Here is a 7,983-nt window from a genome sequence, read left to right as displayed (position 1 = left end):
CTCAGCCTCTGGAAGGGGAATGAGATCAAAGTCAGTAAAGAGGGAGTTCTTTGGGTACTATGAAATCAAACTACAACCTAAATCTAATATCTTCTTTTTCTTCTTTGATATATAACCAACATCAAAAATTCACCTCCATTAAAGACATGAGAAAGTATGGAAATGCCCTTTCTATCCTACCCTTCCATACAAAATGTCCTCTCCACTTGGTGTGTATCTTCCTAGATGCACAGACATGCTTCCTAGTCTCTGATCAGTTTCCCAAAGCTATCTGTCCTAACAGTTACTGGTAAGGAGTTACATTTTTAAATAAAAATATAATTCTTGCCTGTCCCAAACCTCCTATGATGTCTGTGTTCTTGCAGAATAAAACACAAGCTCCCTAGCACGGCCCTCAGGCTTCACAGTCCAGTGATTCCCTACCTTTCCCAGAATATGTGCAATAGAACCATGTGTGCTCACATCACTAAACTGCGTTCAGATTTCTAAAGTGAACGCCAGAGCCATTGATTGCTATGCAGCATTTTTTTAGGCATCAGTGCTTCAAAGAACTTCCCACGAGGATGCTCTGACCTTTCCTTGGCCAGCCCCCTCCCCGTTGTCATCATCAGGAATCCCCCTTTCTCAACACATGAAGATGTTCATGTCCAAGGCTGTCCTCGGCAAAGAAACAAATGGTTTTCTCCTTCCTTCCCTCTTACAGATCATGAGGAAACTCTCTTTTATCACTTCATAGATCAATATCTGTACATCACCTTCTGGTTTGCAAGGATGTCAACATAGATTGTGTCTAAAGTCTTTAAGAAGTTGATGTTTTTTAAAGTCTGTATTAGGGAGAAGAGAGAGAAGCTTTTCTTTTCCAGACCTCAGAAAAGTTACTTCTGTTTAAACATTTTCATTTACAAAATAACAGTAATAACACAAAAATCACACAATCATTAGTAATTCTGTTATTTTTAAATTAGGCTACACCTTCCCAAATATAGTATATAGTTCTCCTACAGCAATTGAAATCCAATAAACCCCCTTTTAAAAATTATTACTTGGAAAATATATTCAATTTGAACTGGGACAGACTGGGACTGTACAGAGCAGACCAAGAAGTGAGTGACCAGCCCCTCAGCTGGACAGTCCAGTCTGTAGGCATTAAAACCAGGCAAAACTCCATGCCCCTCCCCCACCCACATCAGCTGCAATAGCCAGCCAGCAGGCAAACCTGCAGGCAGGCTGCTCCAACACCCCCGAATTGGACCCTGTAATCTACAAATCCCACTCTGCCCCCAAACCTACCCTTCCCCTGCTGCCTCAGCTGCTCTCTGGGACACAGACTAGGATGGCACAGAGCAGACCAAGAGGTGAGTGACCAGTACCTCAGCTTGACAACCTAGTATCTAGATCCTCAGCTCCAGGGCAAAAAAAGGGAAGAATTCCAACTCAAAGGCACAGAAAATATATTCAAAAAATGGTAGAAGAAAACTTTTCCAAACTAAAGAAGAATATACTTATGTAGGTACAAGAAGCTTAAAGAACACCAAATAGACAGGACCAAAAAAAAAAATCCCCTTGCCAAATGAAAACACTAAACACATAGATTAAAGAAAGAGTATTAAGAGCCATAAAGGAAAAAAGCCAAGTAACGTTTAGAGGCAGACATATCAGAATTATACCCGACTTCTCAATGAAAACTCTGAAAGCCAGAAGACCCTGGACAGAAGTGCTGCAGACACTAAGAGACCACAGATACAAATCCAGATTTCTGTACCCAGCAAAGGTTTCAATCACCACAGACTGAGAAAACAAGATATTCCATGGGGGGAACAGATTTAAACAATACCAATTATTAAATAATACCTAAACAAATCCAGCCTTGTAGAAAGTACTAGAAAAAACTCCAACCCAAAGAAGTTAGCTGCACCCAAAAAAAACATAGGCAACAGTTAACCTCACACCAGCAAACCCCAAAGAAGGCAAACACACAAACACTACCACTGAAAAGTAACAGGTATTAACAATCACTACTCATTAGTATCTCAATGGAATCAATTCATCCATAAAAAGACACATATTAACAGAATGGGTAGGAAAACAGGATCCATCCTTATGTTGCACACAAGAAATACACCTCAACTTCAAAGACAGACATTACTTTAGAGTTAAAAGTTGGAGAAAAGATTTTCCTATCAAATGGACCTAAGAAACAAGCAGGTGTAGCTATCCTAATATCTAACAAAATAGGCTTCAAATTAAAATCAATCAAAAGAGATGGAGAAAGACACTTCATACTCATCACAAGAAAAATCCACCAAGATGAAGTCTCAATTCTAAACGTCTATGCCCCAAATACAAGAACACCCACATATGTAAAAGAAACATTACTAAAGCTTAAATCACACAACAAATCCCACACACTAATAGCGGGAGACTTCAACACCCCACTCTCTCCAATGGATAGGTCTGCTAGACAGAAACCTAAGAGAGAAATAAAAGAACAAATGTTACAGCTCAAATGGACTTAACAGACCAACACTCAACTTCACATAGAAAAAAAAACAGGATAGCCAAGACAATCCTGTAAAACAAAGGAACTTCCGGAGGCATCACCATCTCTGACATCAAGCTCTATTATAGAGCTATAGTAATAAAAACAGCTTGGTATTGGCATAAAAACAGACAGGTAAACCAATAGAATCAAATTGAAGATTCAAATATTAATCTATACACACCTATGAACACCTGATTTTTAACAAAGTAGCTGAAACTATACAATGGACAAAAGAAAGCATCTTCAGTAAATGGTGCTGGCATAACTGATGTCAGCATGTAGAGGAATGCAAATAGATTCATATCTATCCCCACAAACAAAACTCAAGTCCAAATGGCTGAAAGACCTCAACACACAGGACAGCTACCCTGAACCTCATAGAAGAGAAAGTGGGAAGTAGCCTTCAACACATGAACACAGGAGACCATTTCCTAAATATAACACCAATAGCACAGACACTGAAAGCAACAAGAAATAAATGGATCCTCCTGAAACTGAGAAGTTTCTGTAAGGCAAAGGACATAGTCAATAAGACAAAACAGCAGCCAACTGAATGGGAAAAGTTCTTCACCAACCCTACATTGGACAGAAAAATGATCTCCAAAATATAAAAAGAACTTAAGAAACTCGATGTCAAAATATCAAATAATCAAATTTTAAAAAATGGAGTCCAGATATAAACAGAATCAGTACAGAAGCACCTCAAATGCTCAAAAGACAAGTAAGGAATTGCTCAATATCCTTGGTCATGAGGTCAATGAAAATCAAAAGTACTCTGAGATACTATCTTATACTAGTCAGAATGACTAAGATAAAAAATACATATGAGAGCTTAGGCTGGAGAGGACGCGGAGTAAGGGGAACACTCCTCCATTGCTGGTGGGAATGCAAACTTGTACAGCCACTTATGGAACTCAATATGGCAGCTTCTCAGAAAATCAACATAACTCAAGACCCAGCAAGATCACTCTTGGGCATATACCCAAAGGATGCACATTCATACCACAAGGACATTTGCTCAGTTGTATACATGTATACATAGCAGCGTTATTCATAACAGCCAGAACCTGGAAACAACCTAGATGCCCCTCAACTGTAGAATAGATAAAGAAAATGTGATACATTTACACATTGGAATACTACTCAGCATTGAAAAAAAAAACAATGATACCTTGAAATTTGCAAGAAAATGGACAGAACAAAAAAATCATCGTGAGTGAGGTAACCCAGACCCAGAAAGACAAGCATAGCATGTACTCACATATATTCAGTTTGGGCTACACAATAGTTTTTTTTAAAGAGTCAATATCAAAAATAAACTTTTACTCAAAACCCAGACCAGCTCTCCAGCTCCTCCTTTCTTATCTCAGGAGAACAAGGATGAATTAGAAAGAAATATGTGCCTATATGATAGCACCCGGGTATTGAGTGGCTGGTGAAGAAAATATTTGTTACCAGCGTGCCTCAGTCTTCCCCAGTTCTTATGGCCTCCCTGACATTAAAGTAACTTTTACCAAGTTGCTTAAGTGAGACAAGTGCCTTAGTCCTCTCTTATCAACATACATTGTTCCTTTTCTCAAAGAAGGTATCATAGTCACTTTTCTATTGCAGTGATAAGACATCATAACTAAGGCGCCTTATAGAACAAAAAGGGTTTATTTCGGGTTTATAGCTCTGAGGGTTAGAATCTATGGCCATCATAGCAGGCAGGGGGCGTCAGCAGAAAGGCAAGCGCTGCTTTGGAGCAGGAGATGAGAGCTCACATCTTGAGCCACAGCACAAGGACAGAGAGAGCTAACCTGGCCACCAGTTGCTCGACACCGGGATATTATCACCTAGAAACACTATTGTTTGTCTTTTACCTCTAATTTCTCCTTATCCTCTTATACTGAAAGGAGAAATACAGAAGCTGGGTAACTGGTCTGAATTTTATGAAAATGTTTAGTTTTTTATATTGGCTCAGTTTAAAAATTCTGTATAGTCCAAATTGAATTTATGTGCCAAGCAATAATATTTTTAAAATGGTCTATCAGTTTGCATTTGTTATGTGAAAACTGTATAATATTTTCCAGAGATGGTCTGGGTTTTTTGAAACCTCAAATTCTGCCCCAGTGATATATCTCCTTCAACAAAACCATACCTTTTAATCCTTCCCAAACAGTTCCACTAACAGGAGACCACATGCTCAAATAAATATGCCCACGGATACCATTATCACTCAAACTGCCACAGAAGGGGAATCAATCCAAATTGAATAAGTGATAGACAACCCAAGAGGAGTTCATGCTTTAAGAAGACCAGGAGCAGCCAGCTCTATGGGTATGAACACTGTTTTTACACATTTAATAGACAAAGAAAGTGAATCTGCACCTTACGGTTGGCCGGCTTCATTCACTCATATAGCCAGCCTTGCCCCTGGAGGCATTTGTATTTCTATTACTTGGTCAAGACTGTCAACTCCATGGAAAAGGAGACATTTTGCTGATACTCTCTATGGTCATGACCTCCGTGCTCACATCAATGCCTAGTGCAAAGTCAGTCTTCAGTAAATGCTTGTTAAGTCAACACAGTTTGTCAAATAAAAACAGTAAGGGAGAGAGCTATATGAAAACGTCTACAGATGCCCAGCGGCATGTATAGTACAGGGAACGTAAAATGGAAACACAAAATCTTCATTTGCCATCTCTCCAGAAAACATAATAAAGATAAACAAAGAGAGAGCCCATGTATCCTTTCTGCTTATACCCCCCCCCCCGTAAGCTTGTTTAGCTGGCATCGGCAGACATTTTCTTCACAGGGACAAATTGTTGCAGTTTTTCACATCACACAGCATCTCTGTCACAACTCTTCAATTCCATTGCTTAGCCTAAAAGGAAACATAGACAATAGGAAATAAATGAACACGGCTGTGTTCCAGTAAAACTTTATTTAACAAAAGAGCCATATTGTATCATAGGACAGAGGGGTTTTTTGAGTATTATTCTAAAACAAAGAAACTTATAGTTTGGTGACCTGTAAGTGGTGTGTGTGTGTGTGTGTGTGTGTGTGTGTGTGTGTGTGTGTGTGTGTGTGTGTGTGTAGAGGGGGGAGGGGGAGAAAGAGAGAAATACAGAGAGAGACTCTAAGCAAGAGAAACTGACATAATCACTTGCAGAAAAATATGTCGGCAATAAAACAATTATGACCTTTGAGAGCTCCATTGTAAAAAAAAAAATACTACTAATGATAGTTCATATGTGGGCCATAAAACAGACCAGAAATTACTAGAATTCTGCTGACAGTCATTTACCATGACTCACTGATGTCAGTGACTAAGTGAGATGTCTGAAAATATAGAAGGATGTCAAAGGAAGTGTGGCAGGAACCCCCTCCACGTTCTGCACCCTGCAGCCACTGTGGACGCCTAAATGGTGAGAAATGAAAGCCTGCCTTTCCTTTTCCTGTCATTCTCCCTCATTGCTCCAAGATGGCCACCGGGTCTTCCATGTTTTAGAGGCGTTCGTACTATATGACAAAAGAATTTGTCTGAGAGAAAGATGAAAAAAGTTTGGAGCGTAAGCCTTTGGGGGATCTGGAGGACTTACCACAAGGAGGCTTGGAAAATGGGAGAGATTCGAGGCCACGAAAGGAATGTGTGCCAATTACCCAACCCTACAACAATCCAAGCTACGGCCTCGAAGGAAGGCAATAGAGTATCTCCTCTGCAGAAACTGATGGGTTCCGTCCACATAAACCGACAGAGAGAGACTCCATCCTCAGCCCATCCCACTGTCACTGGCCCCTATGACCAACACAGGCATGGAAAGAATGCCAGTCATTACTGAGACCGAATTCCCAGCCTTTGTAATGAGATCAAGGATCTGACCAGATTAAATCTGATTTCAAGACGAGAAAGAAATGTCTTACACCTAAGTGTTGGGGTGGAATCAAGCCGGCTGCAGCTGTGGCACTTTTTAATGAGTCGCTTTAATTTTATATAGTTCAGTCACATCTCACAGTAAATGCAAAGTAGAATCACTCTTCTTCTCGGCCTCCTCCACTCCCACCTCGTGAGCTACAAAGTGTCAGACGGTTCTGAGCACTCTGCCTCCATCCCGGGAGGGAGATACTATTATTGCCCACTTACTACTGATAAGGAAAAGAAGGCAGGGAGCTTGCGTGACTTAATAAGAACCAGGACTGTAAGCCGAGCAGTGTGACTAGGCGGTGTGACTGTGACTATGATCTTCACCTGCTGGCTTCTCCCTGGGGCAGGCTGCATAGGCGCCTCTCACTTCACACAAGCAAAGTCTAAGTGACGCGGACGTCCCATGGGGCCACCATGTCCTGCTGCAGCCATGGATAGCAGATGAGAAGACTAAACATGAAAACGAAACAAGTTTCAGTGAATAGCTGCTGATTAACTGAGTGCTTTACTTGACGTTCTCCAAAAGCAGAAACTTAAAGCTCCTTTCTACAGCATTGCCTATTCCGGTGTTTTTAAGATGCTTTTTAGAGGTACGTCAGGATTCAACCAATCCCTCGGGGATAGAGAAAAACTTGGCACCTCTCTCACTAAAGTCAGCTGTGCCTTTGCTGAAGAAAAGATGCCACCTGCAGACGTGGAGATATGGCCCCAGCAGAAAGTGGAACATAGAGAGAGGCGCAGGTGAGCGGGTGCGCATGCGCATTCAGTGCCTTCTTTGGGCCGGGCACGCTCCCTTCCCTCCAAACCCAAGAGGAAGATCGCAGTTTGTCTGATATGGAGAGGCGAGCAGGTTAGAACGTTGTAAGAAAGAGCAAAGATCTGATTAAAATCCCACAGCATATTCTCAATCAAATCTCCTCCTCCTCTGCAACCCGATTTAAGCAATTCTGCTTATCTCCTAAATGCCTCTTCTTGTTCATAACGCTGATGATTCTCACATGGGCTGTAGACTGTTTATTCTAATTGTGTTCTTATTAGCATTCCCATTTTTAAATGACTACAAATAAGACTCTGACCTTCTGAAGTGAATGACTGCTTACTGTATTTCCTCCAGGAAAAATTAACCTTGCAAATATTGCAAATTACAGCCAGGACGACGTGTCCATTCATTTTTTTTCTTCCTAATTGTTTAAGGTGGAGTCTCCAACTTGCTTTTGAGAGCTAAAATGGCAACAAATACTCACTGGACCCCATGTACCAAAAGATTCGTGACAGGTGGCAAAGGATTCTGTAAAAGGATGCCGAGTACACAATGGGAGGGGCTCATGAGTACCCATTCCTAGCTGAGGAGACTTTGACAATTGATGGTATCTGAAAGAGGTAGAGACAATTTTCTTGGTTGTCACCCCTGGTAGATCCACCATGCTCCAACAGATGGCCCTATGCCCATGAGTATCCAGGCAGCACAAACTGGAAGCAATGGACTAAATTGGTGGTGCACGCCTTTAACCCCAGAACTCAGAGGCAGGCAGGT

Source organism: Microtus ochrogaster, chromosome 24, assembly GCF_000317375.1.
Source record: "Microtus ochrogaster isolate Prairie Vole_2 chromosome 24, MicOch1.0, whole genome shotgun sequence".
NCBI lineage: Eukaryota > Metazoa > Chordata > Mammalia > Rodentia > Cricetidae > Microtus > Microtus ochrogaster.
This window is presented reverse-complemented; position numbering follows the sequence as displayed.